Source organism: Haemaphysalis longicornis, unplaced genomic scaffold, assembly GCF_048455015.1.
Source record: "Haemaphysalis longicornis isolate Haplotype H1 unplaced genomic scaffold, Haemaphysalis longicornis Haplotype H1 scaffold_18, whole genome shotgun sequence".
Lineage (NCBI taxonomy): Eukaryota > Metazoa > Arthropoda > Arachnida > Ixodida > Ixodidae > Haemaphysalis > Haemaphysalis longicornis.
Genome location: NW_027526282.1, coordinates 4,545,198 through 4,572,821, shown reverse-complemented (window position 1 = coordinate 4,572,821; position 27,624 = coordinate 4,545,198). Strand labels below are relative to the sequence as shown.

Sequence of the window (27,624 nt, the reverse complement as noted above, 5' to 3'; positions counted from 1 at the left end):
TTTCACTCAGGCCAAAAGCGTTTAATTCTATTCCCATTCCACCCCCTACAGCGCTGGCACTTCGCCCCTGGCGGCGTATTTACAAACGCTTCGCTGCACTGAGAACCCACAAGGCATGTGGGATATCACTTCGCGCGATGCAGAACGTTAATTAAATGTTGCCATGAGGCTGCGCCCCTAAGCTGAAGCGACCTAAAGAATAACAAATCACTAGTATTGGGGGAAACAACGCGTAGACTTGATCTCAGAGAACTTTGTGCAATAAAAAATATAAACCACTGTTATACACACTGCGACGTGAACCCATGCCGTCAGTGCCAGTATCCAGAATTATACCTCAAAGCCACAGAGGCCGAACGGCGGGCCGTTTTGAGCCCTTGCACAATAGAATAGCGCGCGAAGTGACGTCGCACATGTCAAGTGGGGACGCTGGGCAGCGAAGTGTTTGAAAACTCGCCGCCGAGGCCGAGTTCTTCCGGACTCATCTCAGCTTTGGAGAGCTGATTCTGCACCACTTGTACAGAACAGGGCATGGTTCCGTTCCCTTTCAACTCAGTTCACCTCTGCTCAACTTAAATTCACTCTCCTCTCCTCAACTTGAACCCGTTTCGACTATATGGTCAGGGGTGGTGATTGGGAGTGATTTATGTTGAGGGTAGTAAAGTCAGTTTGAGTTGAGTTAAAGTTCAGTTGAGTTATATGAGTGAGAACGAAACAGTGCCCTGTTGTGTACAAGTGGTGCGCTAAAGAGATGCCTTAATTTTTGTGGAGACACTCCGGAAAAGAAGCTGTCAAACCTGCCACTTGCGCCAACCAGGACAGTTCTTGTCACTGTTTTTTGACGAAAGAAAAGAAATCCAAAGTAAATCATTTTATTTGTAATATTATACAGCACTCCATATTACGCAGCCACGCCGACAGTGAACCACGAAACACTATGAACAGGTTCTTGAACCATGTTTGCGCAAGCCACTGGAGCGGCGTTTGACGTCACACTGACGTCATCAACGTACGCGTCGCCCAAAGACGAGCAGAACGCGGAGAAGAAAAACAGGCGGGAACGTTGACAGAAATGCCGGGGGTGGAGTAAGAAAGAAGACGGACAAAAGGATTCCCGGTCACATCGAGAATAAGCCAGCCAAGCGACGCGACGGCTAGCTTTTGTGAACTCGCAGAGTCGCCTCTGATGTGACAGGCCATTTTCCTCCGAGTTTGCCTTGATCGCGACGTACGGCGGCCTGGTGTAGTGCTTTCTTGGGCGCGAACAACAAACGCGGAAAGCTTCGTGCACACTGCGCGTTTTCCTGCAAATGCGAGTCTGGAAAAGCACCCTAAACTGAAGAAGTAGAAACGGTGTTGTCGGTGTATAGAGGAAAAAAACAAAGTCGAGAAGCGACTATTGTACTCGTACGTGAGATTGCCACGCTCGTTTTACGTACACCGCTGTGCAAATACAGACGTGTTTGCATGTGAGGGACGAAATGACGTCGCCGCCGCTTCTTAATTTCCGCTCCACCATTTTTTTTTTTTTTGCTTGTAATACGCGGCAAATACAGCATACATGGGTCATGCTTTTGCAACACTCGACTTTTGGAATTTTAAACTAATTACAAACACCCGTTCCCAATTTGAGTTGTCGGATAATTTGCTTTTGTGACCCGCCGCGGTGGCTCAGTGGCTAAGGCGTTGTGCTGCTGAGCACGGGGACGCGGGTTCGATTCCCGGCCGCGGCGCCCGCTTTTAGGCGAAAAGCGAAAACGTCTGTGTATACGGGATTTCGGCGCACGTTAAAGATCCCCAGGTGGTCAAAATTATTCCGGAGCCCTCCACTACGGAGCGCCTCATTGTGCAGGTTTATATAGCTTCGGCGCGTTAAACCCAATCAGTCAAACACCAACCCAACGTTTTTTGTTTTTTTTTTTAATCACTCGTAACATGTGCACCTCCACTTCTCGCTTCTCACTTTCAGTTTTCCCGGCTTTTTAAAGCACGGCGCCAATATGACAGATAAACTTGTGTGAATGACTGAAAGCAGTTGTTGTTTTTAAAGTTTTCAACAGTTCCTTTTGGTCGGTGTCTCCGTTTTACTGCAACTATACAGATTCGTTGCGACAAACGGAAATGCGAGATAGAGAACTAACTGCTCACGCTATCATAAAAAGAGCTGCCGTTAACAAATCCAGGGCCATCTCCACTAACGTAAAACCTGGAAAGGGGGGAAGAATTGAGTGTATCAGTGTATTCTCGGCGCCTTGGCGTTTTTGCAAACGGAGATGAAACCGTTGGGGGGGGGGGGGGGGGTAGAGGAATACAGCTTTGCTTTGAAAAGCCTTCTGTCTATGAAGCACGAAGCACCGAAGTCGCCACCAACCTTGGGCTGGTGGCCACCGCGCTTCTCTGACCCCTTGCTGGATTAAAGTTTTCTCCTCCTCCTTCTCTCTCCCGCAAGGCGTAAATGAGTGTCCCGGTGTTTTTTAGTACGCTTTGCGAAGCGCTCCAGCGCAAGGCGTAGGCAGCGTCCCGGTGTTTTTTTTTTTTTTTTTAGAACGCGTTACGTTCTAGCGCGAGGCGCAACAGAGTTTCCTGCGACGACGACGACGACGACAGGAGACGCCAGCAGCCCCAGCCCCTAAGGGACTTCGCCCCTAAAACAGCCGCTGCAGCTCTGTCCTGGCATACGACAATTTGTGCCAGCGTGATAGGGGAGCGACTTGCGGTGAAAAAGGCTTATCAATAGAGGGAGTGCCTTACGTATACGCAACATACACGGCTTTGACCTCGAAGGTTCCTGAAAAAGCTTCAGCTTTCCTGTATGGGCCGCACTGGTAAGGAGGACATCTATATTAAGTGCAATGCACTTCTTAAGCGACCCTGAACCTGTGTCCACCGGCGATGTCCGCATCACATACCCACGTGGGGGATTGGCCAGGAATCTCCTCGTCTTCCTTGGCAACGGGGGGAGATGGGCGCGCGCTGCCTGGCCGCTGACATGGCACATACCCACGTGGGGGATTGGCCAGGAATCGGGCGTGAGAAGGGCTAATGCACCCGCTTAAAGGAGCACTGACACGAAATTTCAAAGCTGAGATCCGCTCTAGCAATCAAGTACAACGACAACACAAATAGGTGTCTGTGAATAAATGCATCTTTCTTTCTTTGTAGTTGTGTGTGTGTGTGTGATCTCTCTTTCGCGAACATTACCGAACCGCGCAAATTCAACTCGTGCATTCGCACTTTCACATTCTTCCCCTCGGGGAAATGCGGGGAATTTTTCGGAACCATCCTACTCCTACTTTACTGGCTAATCATCGGGCACACACTGAAGGAGAGGCGCCCACTTGGACGTGGCAGGTGAAGAAACGGCTTCGGCACTTCGTCAAGTACCTCCCAATCTTAAAACAGTCATAGGCGCCTGACTACAGTCATCGGGAATAAACCGTTGTCTTGTTGTGCCTCTGATTTAGTGGCCAGAGCTACAATGGCTGTGCTCTCGCCGTTTTGCTGTGACCGGTGGTCGCACCTCGGTTCCCTAGCTGGCAGCGATTCCTAGGGAACCTGCGGCGGCTGCCGCCGCAGCCGGCAGCGCCACTCGCCGCGCCAGAAATATTTTTAATTAAGAAATAAAGATAAAAATAAAAATAGAAAAAACAAAAACGACAAAATAAAAATAATAAATATAACCAAATAGAACAAAATGTACATATAAAGGGGGCGGCTCGGTGGGATTCGTCGCCAGGCTTCGCCGTCGGAGCGTTACCGAGAGGAGGCAGCGAGCCGAGGAGACGGAGGAAGAACGAGCCGCACGCCTCGAGAGGCGTCGTAACCGTACAGATAACCAAGCTAAGCTTAACCTCTCGCTACGAACACCCAGGCATAACTGAGATAAGCCACAGCCGCTTTTTTAGCGAACGCTCCTCGATAGATCAGTTGAACAATAGAATAGCGCGCGTAGTGACATCACACGTGTCACGTGGGGGCGCTGTGCAGCGAAGCGTTTGAAAACACGCCGCCGAGGCCGGAGTGTTCCGGAGTCGTCTCGGCTCTGGAGAGCTATATACCGCACCACTTGTACAGTACAGGGCATTGTTTCGTTCTCACTCAATTAAACTCAGTTCACCTGAATAAGTTCGTTTGCTTCAGTGCCAGATTCTGAGGTTGAGCGCGCTGTCAGGCGCGCGGTAGTGGAGGGCTTAGGAAGTGAAAGGTTCTTTTTGACCGGAGCGGCTAGAACGAGGAAATAAATCCTTGGGTCACGTGAACAAAACGCGACGTCACTGGACTTGTTTTTGAGCGCCTAGGGACAACGCCGAAGTAGGCGCAGCATTTCCCTGGGTCGCCCCGGAGTGGGCGATTTGCGCTGTCAGTACCCAGCGTGTCAGTTTGTGTTGATTGCTACCAAATGAAGCTGCAAATGCGTGAATATACCGTGAATGCTAGTATTGGTGCGATCTCCATATCCGATTAGATGTATTACTGCGACATTTCAATAGAGATTTGCAGCCTGAGCTCAGTCAGCGTAGATCAGCCATGCCGGTCTCCGGCGTTTGCTGTCACAGACACGGAAGAGCGGAAAAGTGAACCGATGCGCTCATTTTCCGAGCAAGGTCAGTAACGTCATTATTTTATGTTTGTTGTAGTTTGTGTGTTTATACCACTGTACTGTGTACCGAAAGCTGCGTGAATTCTTGTTTGCGCAGCCGCCTGGGCCTCCTAGCTGTCATTCTCATTCCCGATAGTATTGTGACGTCAACAATATATTTATAATCTTGAATTCAAATTTAGCGTGCGCTGCATACTTGGACGAGGAACAGACAGTGGAAAAAGACAAACCAGACGTTGGCGCGCAAACCAACACCTGCTTCGCGTATCAATGCAACGTGCCTGTGGTTTGTCTTTTCCCAGTCCCTGTTTCTCGTCCAAGTATGCAGCACACGCAAAATTCAAATTACGATGCTATTTACCCACACTCTCCGGCCGCAGTTTCAAGCGTTTCGTTGTTGTTCCTTTTGTGTAGGAGCCCATAACATTGCTCAAGTTTGATCGAAACGGTGACGTGTACTCCCAGAAGCGCAGTCCTGGTTGTGTGATGTGCAGTGCCTCGAACCTAAGTATGCATGGGTTTGATAGCCTCGCGAGTATGTCGTGTGCACGCATCAGAGTTCTAGCTCTTCGGGCAGTTAAGTTGCGTTGCGGGAGATGAACGGGAAACGTCGCTTCTGTACAGAGAACGTAAGGATATCGCGGCCGAAAGAAAAAAAAAGCGTGAATATCGTGATCCAAAAAAGACGGAAAAGAGATAGAGAGAAACGATAGACCAAATCACGGCGGCAGAATCAGAGCGTCCGAGTGGCTGTTAAGGTTACGCGGCATTTTGGACCCTTTATGAGGAGGCAACAGGAACAACTGTCAGTAAAGTGTACATTGAAGGTGAATGGAAGAAGCTGCATATAGGACAAATAGGATGTGGCAGGGCATAAAGCCACTGAAAATTTGAAAGCACACAAATACCGCGTACAGGCAGGAGGGACACACCACAGCCTCGTCAAACAAAGGGTGGCACCCACACTTTTTATCATGTGCAGGAAGATTTGCACCCGTTGATTTCGTTACCGTAAACAAGTGCTCTCCGAGATGGACGCTTAGACGGCGTCCTGTCTGGCCCACATACACGGACTTACATGACAACGGAATTCTGTAAACCATGCCAATCGTACAATGAACTAAAGGCTGCGCAAAGTTAACACTGCACTCGTTTCTCCCTTTACTTGAATAATCCTTGTTATTAACAATGCGGCAGAGATTGCCCACTTCTGCTTTTGCAGAAAACAACACAGGACAATGCGCTGCATGTGTGTTCTTTTTCTTGTAGTCGGTTGTCCTGTGTGGTCTTATTCCACGTCGCCATCTTTTACGCATTTTGTTTTTTAAAGATGTATTATTAGCCTACCCAACTTTCAGTTGTGCTGACACAGCATTTAATCCTGTTCCTGCAGCATCTGCATAGGAGGGCTTCCAGTGGAAAAAAAGAAGTGCTTGGACTTGGCCCCTACGATGTTGGTGCAGGGCCTGGAGAGCAAGGCTTGGTCTACATCCTTTCTGGGTACCCATGGAAAGCAGGTGAATGCCTCCACAAGTGGGTCGTTTTGTGGTACACTCAAAATTAGCCGCAGACAGACTGTGTCTGCTCGCAGACCACCCTGGTAGTATGACAACCAAATATGTAGCTGTGACCTAGTTACTGACGGGAAGACTTAATAAAAAAATCAATTGCCAATCTGTTGAAACGGAAAAAACTGGGGATGTGAAGCTTTCCAAAACCAACAACACCAAATTAACCAGCCCAGTGCTGAGCACCTGTTTCTTATCGGGACGGTCTGCTGCACTGCAGTTGTGCTTTCTAGAGCTTTACTGATGCAGGCAATCCATCACCTTCCGTAGTGTACAACTATTGTCGTTAGATGGAGGTGTGCATTTCCTGTGTAATTTTCCACGTCCTTGGAAATCCAAATTGCTTCGACTGTGATGGAATGGCGGAATGGAATAGACGTCAGCTTCATAACATGAGGGACCCAGGTTGAGTTCACATCATGGGAAGCGTTTTAATGTTTTTTTCACTTCACCCTTGATCGTTATCATCACAAAAAGTTGGCTTTCCTCCAGGGCATCTTGGGTGGACTACAGATACACCAGGGAGAGGCTGGAAGCTTCATTTTAGTAAATGAAACTGTGCCGAGTACAGTATGTGCGTGCAGCTTAAGCATTGTACACGAGCCAAGCCAGTGAGGAGAGGTTATAGGTTAAATCCTTGTCAACAAAGATCACAAAAAGTTCAATGTGAATCACTAAGCTTGCAAACTTGTCAAATCCAAACGTGACACTTTATTGTACCAGTCTTTCGTTCTCAGAAGAGGAATAGTAGACAGATGGGGGCAACAACTAACAGAAAGGGCCATTAGCACTTCATGTGTCTATGTAAATATTTTAAAAAGTACTCGTACGAAATTCTCGTGTTGCATTTTTCCCATTGCTATGGCTGCCTACCAGCCCAGGAATCACAGAACGGAACATTAGATGGTCGACCGCAGGGTAAATAAGTAATTATTTTGAGCCTTGTTTATTCGTGTCAGTTTCGGCTTCGACAAAACGAACACCAAGGCGGCAGCCATGAAAGAATGGCGCTGTTAATGTCACTGTTTTCGTTGCATCATTGAGAGACTGGACGTGTGCGCTAGAGTGAGCCAACACGGCCAGGCTGGCCGTGGTTGCACGCGCCTGGGCCACACGATTTCAGTCCCAAAACTGTGACATGATACACAAGGTAGTGCAGTGTGCGCCATCAGCAGCCGGTGTGTTGGTTAAGTCACTGGAGCCCTGATGTCGGCAGGTTGAGGCAACTGCATGGCAAGTCAGCCCGCACGTCTTGCTTATGCCAGTGTCAAAAGGGTATTTATTCTAAGCTTTCTGATGCATGCAAAGATTGCAATTGATTTGAAATATGTTATACTGAACGGTTGGTATTAAAATCTTCATATACCAAGGAGACTTCTTGCATAGTTATCTCAGCTTTGATATTTCGTCTCAGTACTCCTTTAAGGAGAGCCTAATCATGTTATGAACGTTTAATAGTGGCGCTACTCCTTAAGGTATTTTTTAGTTGTTTTAAGCTGACGTTTTGAGTTTGGAGTTAAGAGAGGCCGTAAAATTCTGGCCACTCATTTCTGGCCATCAGTATTTCTAAGTCGTTCTTCAAAACATTTTTTGCTCTGCACTTCTCTGAAATGTTGAGGACACCTAACTGAACTTAGTCGTGAATAAGGCATTATCGTGCAAAGGTCAAGCAATTTCTACCCTTGCACTCACCTGGCAGAGGATCATCCTTACATCAGAAAGGGTTTTGTTATGCTGAGCCTTTGCCACTTAGGACCACCATACAACTTGCTGCCCACATAGGGGTGCTCTCCAGCTGAATCAGACTTAGGTGTCACAGGAGTGAGAGTAAGAACTTTAAAATACTCTTAGAAAAAAGCACTATACAATAGCTTTCTTTTTTGAAACGTGTTAACATGTCGACCACCCTCACGGCGACTGTAGCATGTGACTGGTTTCTAGAGGGGAAAAATCAGAAAAATTGAGACAAGCAAGTAAGTCACCGTTGCATGACAGCTTCTGCAACACCTAAGTTAAGCTGCCTGCCTAAGTTAAGCTGCCCCCACCCCCACCCCCAACCCAAAGAGGTCCTCAGCTTTTTACTTTTTCTTTTTTTAAGAATACCACTTGTGCGAGGTCGCGAACGTGTTGCGACCGTCAGAAATGCGGGTTCGAGCCAGCCGTTGTACCGCCTAAGGGGGCCAAAAACCACTGTGCCACTAAGTGATTGTGCGTAAGCGGGTTACTCCGCATACGCGCGCACGCCGGCATGATTATCACCTCCTCCGAAAAATTTGTACAAAGAGGAGAGCGGCTCTTTATTCGACCCCCCCCCCCACCTTCCCCCCCCAAAAAAAAAAATTCGCCCCAACCAATTTCTTGGACCACTACTGCCTGTAATTTACGTGCAAACAAAATTCATCCAAAGATGTTTTTATTGCGTGGTTCAAAGAGACTGGTATACAAAATTTTGAGGAAAGCAGTAGTTGGCCATGTTTTTGTTTGTAATAGGGGTTTTTGTGGAAATGTGCCATTTTATTATTTATTTTATAATTTTTTTAACTGCTACAGGAACGTTAATTTGTAGAAGTAGTTCCAGGTATTTGGTGTTCTATGTTTATTTATTCAAGATACCCTTATGGCCCCATGTACATTAATGAGGGATGTGGTACCTGAGCAGATTCAACGAAGAATAATAACATCAGAAAATTCTGCAAAGCGTGTACAAAGAAAAAAATAAAATAAAAAAATACAGCAGAAACGTCAGTGTCCATACGCATACTAAAAAACGTACACGCGAGGAACATAATATTAGTATAGTGTGTTTAAGCTATTTTGTCATTTGAATTTTGAATGGGAGGCTCCTAAGAAAATATATGTAGGGCTTGAGCAGTTTTCAAAATGGCATTTCTTTTTCACTTTTCAGTGACAGAGGTCTCAACGAGCATCTGGATGCACTACAACATTTGTGCTGGGCACCTCTGATATCTGTCATCTTCTTTGGCTGTGAAACTGGGAATAAAGAAAACTAAAAACTGTCTCCTTCATTTGGTATATTTCTTTTATATAGTGCAGAAACATGGAAATAGTGGAAAATAGAGCAGGAACATGGAAATAATGTGGAGAACAATACACGAGCACTTGCACGTCATCGTCCCCTGGTCTCTTATCTGATATTTATGCTGCAGTTTAAACAACGAACTTCCAGCTAGCCAACATTCACAACCATTTCAAGTTGTACCTCTCAAGCTGAAAAGTTATAATTCATTTCACTTCACTTCACTTTATTTCCTTAAAGACCCCCGAGGGGGTATTACATAAGGGGTGGGTTAACAAATAAAGTTTTTTTTTTTTATTATTGACAGGGGTTTTCATTGCGAAAGATGTGCAGACAGTTGGTCGAAAAATGTTGCTGGACAGGAAATGGCCACGACGTCGTGGGGAAGATCATTCCAGTCGTATGCAGTCCGTAAAAAAAGGACATTGAAAAAGTGGTCGTTCTAATACGTGGACGGGCAACTTGAAGTGGATGACGAGTGCGGTGAGATATGCGGGCTGGTGGAATGATGTAGGGATGACGGAAAGGGCTATGAAAAATTTTCTGAAACAGGCAGAGGCTGGAAATGCGACGGCGGACGTCAAGGTTTAAAAGAGCAGATTCTTTTTTGAGGGATGACACACTAATATTATACGCATATGAAGAATGAATGAACCTAGTAGCACGGTTTTGAACTGCTTCAAGTGAGTCGATGAGATATGCTTGGTGTGGGTTCCAGATTGCAGACGCATATTCCAATTTAGAGCGGATAAGGGATTTGTACGCCTGCAGCTTGACATTCTGGGGGGCGTGGCGAAGGTGACGTTTCAGAAAACCTAAAGATTTGTTTGCAGACGATATAATGTTAGTAACATGCAGACGCCAGTTAAGATCATTGCATAGGGTGACACCGAGATACTTATATGATTGCACGTGTTCGAGGGCGACTTTAGCGATTGTGTAAGGGAACAAAGAGGGGTTGCGACGGCGGTGGAAAGAGACTGTTTTACATTTGTCGGGGTTAAGTTTCATAAGCCAGGTGTCACACCATTCCTGCACGTGGTTAAGGTCATCTTGAATAGCGGTTTGATCTGTCGGGTTAGTGATTGAGCGATAGATTACACAGTCGTCAGCAAACAAACGGATACTAGAGGAGACATACGAAGCTAGGTCATTAATGTAAATTAAGAAGAGAAGGGGACCGAGAACGGAGCCTTGTGGGACACCTGATGTTACTGGAAGGGGGTTAGAGGGCACTTCATCGAGTGAAACAAACTGGGAGCGGTTAGTTAGAAATTCCTCAATCCAAGTTAAAATATCAGTGTGTATATTTAAAGATCTAAGTTTCATTAGCAGTCTCTTATGAGGTACCTTGTCGAACGCTTTTGAGAAATCCAGAAATATTACGTCAGTCGGTAGGTTAGTATCGAGACTTGTGTGCAGATCCTGGACAAAAAGGGCTAATTGGGTTTCGCAAGAGTAGCCCTTACGGAACCCGTGCTGGGCAGGATGGAAGAAGTTATTGGCGTCAAGAAAGTGAATGATTTGGGAGTAGATGACGTGTTCCATGATTTTACAGGGTACGCTTGTAAGAGAGATTGGGCGATAATTAAGGGGGCTGTCTTTGTTACCTGATTTAAAGACCGGAGTGACCTTCCCCACCTTCCAGTCGTCTGGTAAGTGGCCTGTGCGAAGTGACTGTGAGAATAACAATGACAAAATCACTGAAGAAACAGATTTCGTGTTTTTAAGAATTTTAGAATTGATTTCGTCCACACCTGCTGAAGAAGACAGTTTCAATTTTTCGATAACAGACAATACACCCGATGGAACAAATGTGATAGGCGACATATTAGACAGGATACAGTTCGGTAACGCAGGAAACGGTATATGGGTTTCGTTGGTAAAAACAGATGAAAAGGCAGCATTGAACAATTCAGCGCTGTCAGCAGGACTCATATCATCGCCAGCTTCATTTTTCAATGTAACAGTGCGGGATTCCTGCGGGTTAATGATTTGCCAAAATTTTCTGGGGTTATTGGTTAGAATCTTGGGCAAGTCTGTGTGAAAAAACGAGTGTTTCGCGCTGCGTATGGCGAGCAAATATGCTTTTTCGGCCGCGTAGTATTTATCCTAATTCTGAGCTATAGGTTTTATCTTGGCAGCCCGAAATAATCGTTTCTTCTTATTGTCTAGTTTTTTCAGGGTTTTTGTGAACCATGGTTTCTGACAAGATGCGCGAAATGTGGTTTTCGGTATGTACTTTCTTGCCAATTCTCCTATTTTGTTTTTGAAAATCGTCCAGTTGTCCTCTATTGATCTGTTCCAAAAGTCTGCTTCAAAGTCCGGAAAGAAATTTAGAAGTTCGTTATTTATTGCCTCGTAGTTTCCTTTATCGTACAGACTGATAGTTTTAGCATGAGGCTTGCGGGACAACTGGTCGAAATTCCAGACTGAGTGTATGACCTTGTGATCGCTGATTTCACAAAGGTATGTAAGTGAAGATAAACTGTCAGGTTGCGTTGTTAGTATCAAGTCTAGTATGTTGGCTGAGTTGTTTGTCACGCGGGTTGGCTCCGATACCAGCTGGGTGAGATTAAAGTTCAAGCAGATATTTATGAATTCTTTTGTTTCAGTACTGCTCCCTGTCAAAGCGACTTGGTCTTTCCAGTCAATATCGGGATAGTTAAAATCGCCAAAAAGCAGGACATGCGCGTTGGGTTGTTTAACAGCGAGGTAATTCAATATGTCGTTTAGTTTCTCTGGAAAATCTGGGCTGCTTTGTGGGGGCCGATAGCACACTCCAATCAGCAGAGTTAGTGGCGTAGAACGAATACGAAGCCATAATATTTCTATGTCAGATGTAATATCAACAACTGAGCACGATAGTGACTTGCTAGTGGCGATTAAAACACCTCCCCCTCGAGCCCCTTTGCGGTCGTTCCGAAAAACGTCAAAATTCGGGAGATCAGCCAGGATTTCTTTGTCCGTAACGTCACTTGACAGCCACGTTTCGGTTAGAACGAGTATATTGCTGTCGGATGACAAAACAAGATTAGATATTTGCTCGCGCTTAGAAAGAAAACTGCGGGCGTTAGTGTAGATTACGGAAGTGGAAATATTTGGACGTAATCGATTGCATGGGCGGTGTGACGGTTGGCGGTGCTTTTTGGATTGCTACGTGATTTCTTTGACGGTTTGTGACATTTCATCGAAGACGTACCGCTTTGAGCCAAGCAGCAACGTTTTGTAAGGGCATGAAAAAGCGGTGGATTTGCTTCTAGCGAAGGCAATGAGATGTTTCCGTGAATTTTGGACCGAACGAGAGAAATCCTGCCCTATTGAGTAAGTTGTGCCTTTTAGTTTTTTGCCGTTAGACAGGATTGTTTCTTTAGTTTTAAAGGATGTAAATTTTACAATGACCGGGCGGTTCTGGCCAGGCTTGTGACGGCCGAGCCTATGTGCCCTTTCAAGTTCTTTCGGGTCAATTTCAACGTTTAAGTGTCCGAGGTTCACTTACAACAGCAGGTTCTAAAAATTTTGCATGTTTTAATACTGGCCTTCACATCTGCTCTTGAAGCCTGTAAGTTGGAAGCAATCTAATGCTTGCTCTATATCAGTTACTACAAAGGGCTAGTGTCATAGCAATCGAGCATCTTGCAATAACACAAATTTGTTTAGACTTATAGAGCCACTAAATAAGCTACGCAACCATCTATCGCCAATAAATGTGCATTTTGGAATAACCAGATCTGAAAACTGTCTAAAAAGGAAGTAACTAATCCTACATTTTTTTTTTAAGTTTAAAAGTTACACACTGCAAAAGTAAATCTGCTATTGCTATTACTGTTCTCCCCGGCACACGCGCGCGCTTCTAGAAAATCTCGCAGTTCTGCACGAAATTTCTTTGATTTTCTCATCGTTCTTGAAAGAAGCAAGAAACCTAAACGCAGAGGTAATTCAGTGTCGGAGAAATAATAAAGAACGTCCTACAAATCATGATTGGTTGGTGCGGCGCAGCAGTAATATTAGGGCCACACAGAGGAGAAAAATGGTGAAGTTTTTAAGAATAAAGGAACCGGCGCAAGACAAACTCGGGGCGATACCATGGACATGGTCAGGCAGGCACGCTCCGCATTCATAAAAATAATATCGTCAAGCAAGACACCCGTCAAAACTGAAAGGAATCGTCAGTTCCAGCCGTTTCTTGCGTCGTCTGCTGCTAGACGCCGGCACTCAGCTTCTTAGAGGGAATTCCCTTGGAGGCGACGCGCGAGACCTCAATAAGCCTGCTCGCTGCAACAACAAATTCCCTAAATGTCCCTAACTTTTGTCCCCAACTGACAGTGGTTTCAGGAGCCAATGAAAACGTGGTAATTTCCTCCTTTTAGCCGCATGCCTTTTTGACAACCCGGAGATGTTTAGCGTGCGTCGAAGTATAGACGGGCGCGCGCGCACGTGTGTGTGTGTGTGTGTGTGTGTGTGTGTGTGCGCGTGCGCGTGCGCGTGCGTGTGCGTGTGCGCGTGTGTGTGTGTCACAGCAGCACTTGATGAAATTATCAAGTAGAGCTGGCAGTCTCGCCAGGTTTTTAACGCAAACACGCGAGTCCAGGCGCGTGGCTGTTTCTCCCCTTGAGATGCGGCCCATTCGTCACATGGCATTTCGTCATAGGCTCGTTCGTAGCAGGGGATCATTTGCCATGGGACTTTCCTAAGGAAGTTATGCATAGGTGCGAGATAATTCATTTTCAGCTTATTCCGATTTGTTGAGGTGGGTATGTGAGCTTCAGCAAAACACAGTGAGCCGAGATACGACGGCTAACGATCCAGAAGAGGGAAGCGAGGCAGGGTGACCGCAGAGTAACTAAATCGTTATGACGGGGAGTCAGGATTAAAAATCAGTGCCCCCATCCAGTGTTAAGGGTGGCCTGTGTCATTCGGTCGCCCACAAGACGTAAAAAATAGTATGAGGCTTTTGAATACTGCAATTATTTTTTTACACAAAATACATACCACAACACCTAGCTCACTTTCCATCAGACGAAGCAATTGCCAAACTCAAAAATGCGTTAGCTTACCTTGCGGATATTCATTTTTAAAGGAAATCTCATACGGTGTGTGACCGCAGCCTGCCCTCAATGAGGAAGGAGGACAGTACTGAAGGCATGTAATGTGATGCTCAGGGGCCTCGCCTTTTTTGCCTTGGCAAAACTCTCTCCCCGAGGCACCCTGTTTTTGAAGGCCTCACGTACTCGTGCTTCCTGAACTGTTTTATATCCACTTTTCATCACTAACCATTGGCCCTATACACCAATTTTAGACAAGCACCAGCACTCCTCTTGGCGCTCTTTGGCCTAGTAGCCCTTGCGCCATTAAACCACGCCATCATCTTTTAACACTCTATCGATTGCTTTTGAAAGATACAAAAAGATTACCTCAACCTTTTTTAAATCGTCTATGCATTGCTCACAATTGCACCGTGTGTTAGTCCTACGAGTTGGTTTGTTGAACGATAGTACAGGATCAAAAAAACTCTGTTGACAACGTGATGGATATGTCCGCGTTCCATGTGTGGGGTTATATGCTTTAAAATATTCCACTCTAGCATCTTGCTTATCCTACACCCTCGAGAAATTGGTCTGAAGCATTAATTGACATCATTCCCGCCTACTTTGGACATCTAATCAATGTTACCTCTTTTCCACTCTTTCGGTATGGTCGCTTTTGATAATGATTTGGTGAAAATTATAACTAAATACATTTGCATTATTTCAGCAGACCTTTCTAAATTGCGTTCGTAATAGTATCAGGACAGCTACTTTTCGTGCCAAGGTTCAGCAAAAGGTCGAGCACTCCTTCGATTACGATGAGTGGCTTTAAAGGGGTCCTGAAATACCTTCCGCCGATGCATGGATATACATGTACCCAAATAAAGCAATGTATTTGCAATCTCCTCCCGCAAGAATTATGTTAAAGCGATGAGTATTAGCTGAGAAATCGTAAATCAAAAACCGCGCATTATCGTCGCTCCGCGTTTCCTCCTCCTTTCGACTTAGTCTCCGCTGTTGACGGCGCGCGAGTCTTGCCTCCCATGATGCTGCGCTCCGCAGAGGTGACGTACTTCCGCTATTGTCGTCTGCTACGGGCAAGCTTTGTTGACATCATTGAATCATGCACTCCGCGCAAGGCTGGAAAAGCGAACGAAAAATCTGGCCGCATGTATGCGGCGGCCTGGCCTTGCCGTTTCGCGGTGTACGTTGCTGGCGGCACATGACTTTTTATCGGCGGTGAACTCGCAGCCGCACAAGGAGTGTCGTGCGCTCGTTCCCTTGATGGACCGCGCACTGTTTATCCAAAAAGCGCCGTATCAGATGTGGCCCCGCTGGTGCCGGGTCTTATTTTGCGGTGGTGGTAATTCCTGCCGGCGGCATGTGAAGAAGTCATATTAAATCGATACAGAACCCGTGCACAAAACGCTTCAATCATGTGACTAGTTCAGGTTGGGGCGACGCGTGGTGGAGAGCGGCAACGTTGGCAAAACATCTGCTACGTCGCGGCTCTGAGCTTTCTCGCACTGGAGCGAGCGCCATTTCTTTGACAATCTCAAACATCGGTTGCCTTGGCAACAAGGCACAAACCGCTCCAGAAGTCAGTTACGGTTGCGTGATCCCGGTTCAGCTTGGGGCCCCACTTCGCGACATGTAGGAACTGCAGGCGTACCACTCACTCCCATTGGGAAGTGCGAGATGCGTTTGGCATTACAGGAGGCGATGGTGTGTGTGTTGTGGACGCCTTTGTTTCGCGATGAAATGCGACGTTGTGCTTCTGCGGGTGGATAGTGCTTCCCATGGTCTGGATTATCTTTCTCGTGCGACGTACGACTCAACCTCGCATGGGGTATGTGCAGTGTGCGTGGCTAAAAGCCATCGGCTTGTGCGCCAGAGTTAAGTGACTTGCTGTTCGTCCCCGCAAACCGCGCGCGAGGTGAGTACCGAATTTACGACGGGCAGGAGGCAACCCATCCTCTGTCAATTGTGGTTCAGACTTTCAACGCATGTTGTGACGTTGTGTTCGTTAGAAACGCATCTCTGGATTGTTTTGAAGTTGAATAAAATGTATGCGTCAAACCCGGGCATTCGGCTCAGGGCGTTCTCTGCGATTGCACGAAAGAAGTGCCACGGGGCTTCAATGCTTTCTTTATGGAACGTACTCAAGTAAGAGAATATTCATGTCGTGTTATGGCCCTGTTGCATTTAATACAAACGGTTAAGCGTTTGTTTTACACTTGTTTCGTTTGTCGTAAAATGCCCAAGCACTCCGGCACTCCGCTGGCAGATCAGCCGGCGAGCCGACGTTGAGCAGACGACTCATCTCTTTGCCGGAAGTGCGTGAAAAAGCCGCCCAATAGCAGGATGTCTAGCTCATGACGAACATCTGGGAATCGATGATGTAGACATGTGAAGATGGCGGCGCCCAAAAACACGAAAGGAAGGGTGAGAAAAAAACGACAAACTTTGCAACAAAAGTGTGAGCTTTCCGCTGCGCGTACAAGAGTAATACTTGGCACAGAGGACGTTGACGACCCAATCTAACGGTTGCGCTAGTTCATTGAGTGTGCTCAAAATGCCTTTCAGGGCCCCTTTAAATATTGATACTTTGAGTATCTAAGTGTGGCATATTATATTTTCGTCAACTGCTAAGACTTATTTAAAGTGATTATTAAGCGAGTCGGCAGTGACAGAATCTTTTTTTTTTTTGACTACTTGGTGCTTTTCTTGGTTGCTTCAATGTTTTTTTGTGTGTGTTGGTGGTAGAGGAATTAAGCCTGGATATAACGAAGTTGACAAGAATTCGCATTTTTTTCGTTACATCCAGGTTTTCGTTACATGCAGGTTTCTATTTAAATCTCGCTGGAATGAAGCAGAAACGAAACCAATATGCTACGCATCAGTGATGCTGAACTCACCCTTGTTCAAGGATATATTTCACACTGAAAAACTGCGTTATTTGCGCTTGCTGCTACTACACGGCCCCCGAATTCACAAACGTAACTAAGTATCACTTTTGCTTTTTTATACATTTCGGGGCCTTTACGTGCTTCAAGAACAAAACTTATGCTGAAAGGGCGCCTTTTCGGGAACGAACTTCATGCTGTTTTCTGCCCTCAAATTTGTTGAGGCGATGCCAGCTGGGACACTGTATACCGGACGGTGACGTTCTTCTTTCTCGCCGGCGGAGACGGCGTTTAAAATCGCGAGCTTGTCTTAAAAAGACAAATCTTTTCGTTTTCAAGCAGCAGAACTCATCACCCACGAGCCCATATCCACAGCTATCAGAGGAGGCGACACGCCGACAGGCAGGCCAAGCACCTAACGGATGCGGCACTCACACGTGGAAACGCACGGGAGATTGCGGTGCGGGCGAAATTAGCCAAATTAGTGCATTTTTCCAGCCGGTTTTTAGAAAAATGTCAAAAAACATTGACTCATAAGCGTAGCGAATTCGTTACTTCCAGGTTAACTGTCGGAACTAGGTTGCAAACACATGGGCTTCAATGAAGGTGGAAACGGGGAAATTAAAAACTTCGTTAAATCCATGAATTCGTTACATAGTGGTTTGTTACATTCAGGTTTAACTATACCGAGGGGGAGTGTAATGATTCTGAAGATCGTTAAAACATTATTATTCGCTCGCAAGCTGTGCCCCAAGCATACGGGGGCTTAGATGTTTGCTTTCACCACGTCGATCAGTCGTTTGCGATATCGCTGAGGAAAATCAAAAATGGATAAGACAACCGAGGTTATGTAGTCACTAGTGATGAGCCACTACATCTGGAAGTTCTTATTTTTATTCTGAACTGATTTCTTATTGTGTTTTCGTCTTTCACTTGTGTTTCCTTCTTCCTTCATTCACCAGTTTTTTTCTTCGTTTCACCACTTACTGTGGTTCCCGAACACACATTTTCTGTGTGTTACGTGAAGCGCCTGCTTCCACTATGGGCCGAACCAAAGAAACATTCCGCTGTTCAGTCGCGTATATCGCTATTCCTCCCGGGTTGACCCCAAAAAGCACAACCGACGTTCAAATCCATACTGTCGCATTTTAAACAGCACGAAGCCTAAGATCAGACGAAAACCCGCATGTAATGACATTGTCCTGATGATAGGTCTAGCTTCCCACATACACCATAGCCTCGAGATTACGGCCTTTGATCACTTATCGGTATACATCCGCCTTACGCCAATCTAGCCAATACAGACGGGCGTCGTGGTTGACTAAATTCTAACTACTTCCCGCGCCACGACGTGTGGCAATGGAAGTCTCGTTCCAGGACGTGAGGCAATGAAATCCTCGTTACCGGCTCTTTCATTGCTGACTGCTTCCGTTCTGTAATGACATCTCATTTTGCATTCCAACCCACATCAGCTGTTGCAAGTGCCCAACGCCAATCTTCTGTGTTCTGCCGGGATTATACCCAGTTTCTTTTGTTGGTGACGAACATTAGAAAGACCCCTGTACAGGCGAGATTTCAATATCTGCCGTCTGAACGCTTTAGGACAAAAACTTGGCCGCGTATATCTGCTCCTTTCGCTGCAAATGTCGACTAAAGACGACAGTCGACTGGCGCCCCTGCCAAGTAAATGCCTCCTTTCTCTTTCCGCTCATCTCTCATGCTGTGCCTCTCCCGTCTCGTTCCTCCCAAGATAACACGCTAGAGGTTTGCTCAAGTCAATTTAAATTCACCGCGTTCCACTGCTCCACGTCGGGTGCCTCCATGCCAGCGCTGCCATACGGCGGAGACGGGCGTAAATCGAGGCACCCTACTACACCATTTATAGAACCACGTTGCCCTACTCCACGAGCGTTCCAAGCGGAACGTGGAACCTACCTATAGTGGAACCTTTCGTTGCTGTTGCCGTTTGATTTATTACATGCCGCCACAGGCTATAATAGCGCGGGAAACAGCAGGCGACGGTTTTCTGCAGTTGATGTAGTATTTCATTTGCTAGCGCAAAAGCCAAGCATCCATATTTTTTTAATAAAGGGACACTGCAAATATCACTTGTGTATTGATTTTCTGCCTTATATTTGCGTAATGTCATGTTAAAGCTCTCAAAACACGTCAGATGGCCCTGACGGAACACCCTCTACGCAGCAGCGACGTCCTCGTAGGAAACATAAGACGGCACACCAGCCCTTGCGTCGAAGGCTGCCTGGAGATTTCAGCGATCTATGTGGGCTGTTGCGCCCCAAAATTACGCGCCGCTTCACTCCATAGACCCGCACGGGACCTTTAGGATGCCTGACGAACTTTCCAGGCATGACGAAGCGGTTCTTCACCGCGTGCGGCTAAATGTCGCTTACACAAGTTATTTTCGATTCAAGATGAAACAGGCCGCTTCCCCCTTTTGTACTCTTTGTGAAGTGCGCGACGACTTTAACCACGTATTCTGTGAGTGTACGCGGTATAAAGCAGCTAAAACGTCCATTTTAGTGCCCTTGGGTCTTCCGCTTTCTAGAGGACTAACTCTAACTGACGTTCTAGGCCCATGGTCGAACTCTAACCGAGCATCTCGAGCGACAAAAGCTCTATTGTCTTTCCTGCGAAGCACAGTACTTGATCAGACTCTTTAAGCAGGACTATATTAATGACCGCATCATCTTCATCACAGTCATTATCAACATCTCTTCATCGATTTCATTTTTTTATACATCTGGTGTAGCAAGCTAGGCGCCTTGGCCAGGCTAACTTCGCCAGTATCATTAAAGACTATTCTCTCTCTCTCTCTCTCTCTCTCTCTCTCTCTCTCTCTCTCTCTCTCTCTCTCTCTCTCTCTCTCTCTCTCTCTCTCTCTCTCTCTCTCTCTCTCTCTCTCTCTCTCTCTCTCTCTCTCTCTCTCTCACCAGCCCGCCCAACCAGATGTTGAGTTTTCTCATTCCTATGCTGTTTGCTGCTATCAATGCCCTGCTGAGATCCAACCCCTCCTCTAAAAGTTATCCTGAAGTCGAGGCCGTCTTGGCTTTTGAGCCCCTGGTTTCATCATCCTTCAAGGCATCGCTGCGTGGTTGTGAGGTACAACAATGATGACTAAATTGGCGACCACCCCTCCAACAGTGTCTTTAAACTCCAATCTCAAGAACTTCACAATATTTCAATGGAACGCCCGTGGCTTACGCTCAAAACTTGCTGATTTTCGCCAACTCGTACAGACATATCAATTCCCGTTCATCGTCATCTCCGAGCCCCGCGTTGGCGACCCTTTTCCGTCTCAAAAATTATTATTTTCTTCATTCGCACCGCCCTACCGGAGTCAGTCGGCTATTGGCTGGTTTTCGCAAAAATATACAGGCTGCAGCAGTTCCCGTTCCTCCTCATGACAATGAGGAATATGTGTGTGCCAACACTGTGATTGGGACTCAGCGGTTTACGTTTATTGGCGCGTACCTGAACCAGGATCTACCTTCGATATTTCTAGGCTTTAAAATGTCCTCGGTCGCACATCCCCAACTCACATAATTTGCGGAGACTTCAACGCGCACAACAAAATTTGGGGAAGTGCTCACACCAATCATCGCGGAGCAAAGCTTGCCGAACTGCTCATAAAACTTGGTATTGAACCATTGAATGATGGCAGCATTACTTACCTAAAAAAATCCAACAGTCAGCAGCTGCATCGATCTTTCGTTTGTCTCAAACAGCTTGATCCGAAAGTTTACTTGGTGTACTGACCTTAAGACGAGAGGCAGTGATCACTTCCCAATTTTAATATCATACCAAGATGTGTCTGCGTCACGACGCGAAACCAAATTCAGGCGCACAGACTGGGGAACTTTCAGAAACGGTGGCGTGACTTCTGTACTAAATTGGATCTCCACCAGCCTCTCTTTCGGATATGGCGAGTCATAAAGGGCATGCGCAACAACAACCAACAGCTCAATCCATTCGGGGCACTGCCAATACACGAGGGAATTCCCCAAAAAGAAGCGGCTGTAGAGTACTGTAGGCTCCTGTCTACGGTTTCTCTGCCTCCAGTGTCCTCTCTACGTGTTTCTGACACAGTGCCACCAGCCTCCGTACCTGCCATGAGCCTTCCATTTTCGATGGGCGAGCTGAATGCGGCAATATCAAACGTCAAGAAACGCTCTTCTCCGGGTTACGACGGCATAACATACGAGGCGATTCCCACCTCCCTCATCACTCCCGCTTAGGCCTTCTGGAGTATTATAACTCTACGTGGCTGCGGAGTACTGTGCCTGCAGAATAGAAAAGAGCCAAATTTACAACAATTCTAAAACCTGGAAAACAGCCAACGTGGTTCGACTCTTTCCGTCTGTTAGCTCTACTTAGCTGTGTTGGCAAAAACATGGAAAAAATGATCTTTAAAAGAATGACTTGGTACATGGAAAGCAGGAATCTTTATCCACCGGAAATGAATGGGTTTCGAGAAAACCGGTCGGCCATCGACAACATCCTTGCTCTCGTGGCGTCCTTAGATGAGGGATTACACCACGGACACATACCAACAGTGGTTTATCTAGACATAAAGTCGGCATTTGATTCGGTCTCTCATACAGCCATTCTAGAGTGCCTTGCTGCTCTTGGACTTGGTTAGGGGCTGTATGCATGTATTTCCAGCTACTTGGAACGACGAGAGCTTTTTATGAGCACACCGGAAGGTATACGTCATGTTACAGAATAAAGAAAGTGGTACCTCAAGAAGCCCTCTGTTATTCAACATTACAGTATTCGACCTAAAGAGTGTGCTCCCTCCTGGCCTAAAGTTCACAATCTACGCCGACGACATCTACCTTTGGAGTACAGCAAGGTCACGTCTAACTACACAGCAGAGGCTCCAGGAAGCTCTAAAACATATCTCTGAATACCTTGCACCGGAGGGCACCTGAGAAGAGTGTTGTCATGGCATTCACCAGCAAGCGGATGTCTCAGTACCCATTAACCCTTGGGGGTCGTTGCCTGCATTATGTGCGCACTCAAAGATACCTCGGGATAACCATGAATCGAAACCTCTCCTGGGCCCCTGAGGTTCGGAGACTACGCACTCGCATTTCCGCGGCGGCGCAAGTCATTGGATACCTTGCCGGGACTCAATGGGGCAGTGACTGTCGATCGATGGTGCTTCTCTCCAAGGTTTATGTTGATGGTTTGCTGCGTTATAGCCTGCCTGGTTTGCAGCGGCTGTCAACCACGAGCAAAAAGCAGCTTGACAGGGCAAGAAATAATTGTCTGCGCACCTGCCTTCGCCTTCCAAAAGGCTGTTCATGCGCTGGTACAGTTGCGGCGGCTGGTCGCTTGCCCTTAGATGTTCTTCAGCTCCCCGACACATTCTGAATATACCTGAGGTATTGATAGCACGCAAGAAAAAATATTTTTACCCGTGTTGCACAGCCCAACAAAAGTTCCAGCTTCACAGATATGATAAACTCTATTCATATATTTGCAACATCGCAAGTGTGACCAACCATGCCGCCTGATCTCTCCCCCCCACCCCCCACCCCTAGACTGTCTCACCCGTGTGCATAAAACTGGTGTCAAGTCATACCTGGTGTCAAATCAAAGAAAACTCTCCGTCAATTCTGCTTCGTTCAACTCGGGCTTGCCCACATCAGTGGCTGTTACTCACATATGGCCCACATTTTTACGGATGGTTCATCTACACCTCACAGTAGTGCATCGGGCGTCTACGTTTCGTCAACCGGCCAAGCGTGTCCTACCGCCTTGAACGTGCAACGTCATCCACGTCGGCCGAGATTCATGCAATTAAGCAAGCCCTCCGCTACATTCGTCGTAAGCCATCAGCAGAATGGGCTATGTTCACGGATTCGAAGACAGCGCTGCAAACCCTACGGCACGCCAGTTGCTTCAGCCTTCACGACCATGTATCCCGCGACGTCACCTACCTGCACCTTCTAGCCTACGACGCTGGGCATCGTGTGACTTTGCAATGGATACCTGCACATTGTGGCATTCTCGGCAACAAGAAAGCAGATGAGGCGGCTCGCAGAGGGCTACAACTGCGCAATGTAAGGAAGATTTTCTTTAGAAAGCACGAGGCTGCAGCTCTAGCGAAGCAGCTTGCCGTCCAGCGTGACGTTTAGGCCGCGTCTTTTTGCCGGACAATAAAGATGTTGTTTCTCTCTCTCTTGCGTTAGAGGAACGAAACCGCCTCTGGTCTTTCCCAGAAACTCACCACCCTTTTCTGTATGATATAGACTCTGACCTGAGAATGAGGCTCCCAGAGCGAATCCCACGTCGACTTGAGACGCTCTACCATCGGTTGCGCCTCAACGCAGCACTTACGAACTCCTATCGACATCGCCTCGGTCAAACCACAAACCCTTACTGTGATAACTGTGGTTTGCCAGAAACTGTTGAGCACATTTTATTATAGTGCCCGGCGTACAACCAGGAAAGGAACCGCCTCGCCAAGAAGGTCGGGTGCCTCAACAACGGACTTTTATCGTTGAAAGCTCTTCTTGGACCATGGTCATCTCCATCATCCCCGCGAAAAATGTTAGCTGCACTGTTTGATTATTTACACGACATCGGCGTCGCAGAAATAATGTAGAACTATGCGCCGTCATCCTGTGAGACCACCTGGACTTTTACGTGACCCACGGAACGCTCTATGTTACATTAGTTTTTACCTCTTCCTTTTCTCCCCTCTCTTTCGCCCTGCTTCCTTTAGGGCCTTTATTTCCTTCACCCCATCCCCGCAGAGTAGCATGTAGGCGAATACATGCCTGCAGACCTCTCTGCTTTCTTCTAATAAAGAGTTTTCTCTCTCTCTTCTTCAACAGTGTTGACAAGTGTGATCATTGACACCGGACTCAGACGTTTAAATTTGGCTGTGGGTATATAAGACCATTGCGCAGCTTCTGTCTCACTTTGGACGGGTGGCTGAATCGAGTGACAGACAGACAGACAGACAGACAGACAGACAGACAGACAGACAGACAGACAGACAGACAGACAGACAGACAGACAGACAGACAGACAGACAGACAGACAGACAGACAGACAGACAGACAGACAGACAGACAGACAGACAGACAGACAGACAGACAGACAGACAGACAGACAGACAGACAGACAGACAGACAGACCAAAATTTCTGCGTTGAAGTAGCCCAAGAAAGAATATCGTCTTTAAAAAATACATGGCACAAAGCTTCAGAGCTCGATCGGTTCTCCTCGCTGGTCGAAGGAAAAAGCACCCGGCCGACCGCATTGTCACTTCTGCTTCATGGCTATTTGCGCGTTTCGCCGGCAGCTGCAACGTCGGCTGCGACGGAGCTATTTTGAACGTTTATTACTTATTAACTACGCATTCCGCGTGGCTACCAGTAACGTCCCAGATGGCTTAGCGGTACGTACTGTACATTCACAGTAAATTTGGCCGGAATGAAATTTAAGTACAGCTGGCCTTTAAATGGCACGAAACATTAGAACAGACGAAAACCCGCATTTAATGACATTGTCCTGATGAGAGGCTCAGCTCCCCACACCCTCCACAGCCTCGCGCTTACCCTCTTCGTTCACTTATCTATAACCATCCGCCTTACGCCAATCTAGCCAATACAGACAGGCGTCGCGGTTGACTAAATTCAAACTAGTAGACGCGCCACTACGTGTGGCAATGAAAGTCTCGTGCCAGGATGTGTGGCAATGAAATCCTCGCTACGGGCTCTTTCATTGCTGACTGCTGCCGCTCTGTAATGACTTCTCACTTTGAATTCCAACCCACACCTGCTGTTGCAAGTGCCCAACGCAGATCTCACGTGTTCCGCCGGGATTATACCCAGTTTCTTCTTGTTGGTGACGAGCATTAGAGAGAGAGAGAGAGAGAGAGAGAGAGAGAGAGAGAGAGAGAGAGAGAGAGAGAGAGAGAGAGAGAGAGAGAGAGAGAGAGAGAGAGAGAGAGAGAGAGAGAGAGAGAGGGGGAGAGAGAGAAAATTACTTTATTGAGAAATAAATATCCTGCGGAGGTGGGTTCAAGTGCGACGCAGGGCACCCCCACCCCGACTATACTGTCGTCCTCGCGACGATGCCTCGGCCCGGGCTTGCGCGCGGGCGGCGCCACAAAGGTCTCCGGGGGTCACCCCCCGTTCCCCTCGCCTGCGCCTCCCTGCGCTTCTGCCGGCCGAGAGCCGCCGAGAGCCGCTGGATTGTCCTTCGCTGTGTTTCGTACTCGTGAGAGTTCATCACCCCTGCGTAGGCGAGATTTAAAAAGCTGCCGTCCGAACGCTTCAGGAGAAAAAAAAAATACATGGCGCGATGCTTGGCAAATCGAAATGCCTAAAGGGACTCTGCAACACTTCCGATTAACACTTTCACTCTTTACTTTTCGTCTGGAAGCATTGCGAAAGCTGCAGTTATCGCCAGCACTGAGAGGTACTGCATGCGTGACTTGTTCGTCGCAGCAGATACGCCTTCAGAGACCTGCTTCGCTTTTGTGGCCTTCTTTTTTAAAGTGGCTATCGAATGCGTTTATTGCTGCAACTGAAGGAATGCCGGCCAATAGCCGCTATACCGCTGTAATGGCGTGATTCGAGCGCTCGAAGAACACCAAGACTAGGAAATAGAGAATTTTTTAGCAAGTTCTTAAGTTATCTGGCTCACGTAGTTTGTGACCTCCTATTCTAAGTACTCGATGCGTTTGCTCACTACGTTCTGAAAACATTTAGGATTAGGAAAAAGTAAAAAAGAAAGTGTTAGCGGGGATCTACATTTCAGCCGAAGTAAATCTCATCTTCGCCTCCCTCCCCGCTCTACCAACTTCACCTTACTCCCCTTCCAGTGGAATGGCGTCCGCATGCGCATCGTGATCGGTCGAAGGTCAAATCGGCTTCAGCCAAGTATTTAGGGTGAAGTATTGTGTAAAGGTTTCGCATCATTATCAGCATAAAGAGGCTGACATTTACTATTTCCAGAGAGCGAACGGTAGGAGTTCTTTCACGCAACACGCATTAAAACGATGGTAACACGAGCATACGACCAAGCGGCCTTGGGATCTTTCTGTTCTTGTGCGCGAATTGCGCTTATATGCGCTGCTCTTATACGGCTCGTGGCGCAAAGAAGCGCCGGGGCAGGAACAAAGGCGCACTCGGTCGGGCAAACACGCGTTTCCATCAAGGTCCGTTGCCAGACTAGCCTCCCTCGACGTCTGCAAACGGTTAACAGGACTTTGACGATGCACAGCGGACACGGCGCAAACACAGCGCAGTTTGCGGAGCTAATAGCGGCCGCTCGCGCTCGCCGTCTCCGATGCAGCAGCTTTTCTCCTTTTCCACTTCCCCCAGCTCTCGCGTTTCGAGATTCCGCAAGAGGGTTTACATCGGCGAGGGCTCTGAAGCGGGTCGTGGATTTTCGTGCATAGTTAGCCTGGAGTACTTCGAGTCAAGCCATTGGGAACATCGTTATGCTATGAGCTTAATCTTAGCATAGCAGTTTTGCCTCAGTTCCCCCCGACGTCCTTTGTTCCAGTGCCTTTCTTTTTGATTATAGGCTGAAATGATTCCTGGCTATGTATCAACAATTCTTACTTTAGAATATTGTTTGCTTACTTCGCTGCCGCATAAATCTGTCCTAACGTAAAGACTTCATTCGGAGCGGAAGCAGCTCACGTTTGAATAAGAACCGGTCGGTAGAAGAGCAGTTCCGCACGGTCTGCACATCATTAAATCCACAACCTCCTTCGATGTGTTCGCATAATGTTCCTTGTATTTCTGTCACACACACTATAGGGCAGCCAAAGAAATACCTGCTTAATTCAAGGTCGGGAAATTAGACGTCCGGGTAATAGACATTCTCCTAGTAATTATCCTCCCACATCACTAACATGCATCCCATATAAAATTTCTGGATATGTTCTCTTTTCTCTTCTAGTAAATTTTCTATCTAACTCTTTTTTTAACTTCTCTCAACACGGCTTCCACAAGACGTTTTGGTGCGAAACTCAACTATTATGTTTCGCCAACAAACTTCACTTGATTTTGAACCGCCGCTCGATCATGCGCAGACTGGGTATTTCTGGACTTTTATAAGGCATTGTATAAAGTCTCTCAAAATTTACTTTTTCCAAAGCTAGATAAACCAAATCTAGATGCTAATCTTCTTTCATGGCTTGAGCTATTCATTCTTAATACTTAATTGGTTACAGTATGTAGTAGCCAATAATCATGAACCCTGCTCCAGTCTTGATTATTCTGGCATTCCGCAAGGTTCTGTTCTACGTCCTCTGTTATTTCTAATTTATTTTAGTTATTTATTTGACTGCGTATCATGTAACATCATCTTTTCCGTGAAGTGAATGACGATAACGATATGAATGTTTGCGAACAGATATTGACGTAATCGCATTCCTGGTGCGCAAAACGTGAATAATAGAGGTCAACACTAATAAGTGCGAGGTATTACAG

General features: G+C 46.8%; 1 long non-coding RNA gene across 1 annotated transcript in view; it reads left to right on the top strand.

Annotated features, from left to right (window-relative positions):
* The window catches only part of LOC144166585 (uncharacterized), a 34,988-nt gene extending 25,619 nt beyond the window's left edge, over nucleotides 1–9,369 (top strand). The window contains exons 5-6 of the long non-coding RNA XR_013321711.1: nucleotides 5,994–6,117; nucleotides 9,074–9,369. This is a non-coding gene — a long non-coding RNA (uncharacterized LOC144166585). The remainder of the gene's footprint in view (nucleotides 1–5,993; nucleotides 6,118–9,073) is intronic.
* Nucleotides 9,370–27,624: the final 18,255 nt, after the last annotated feature.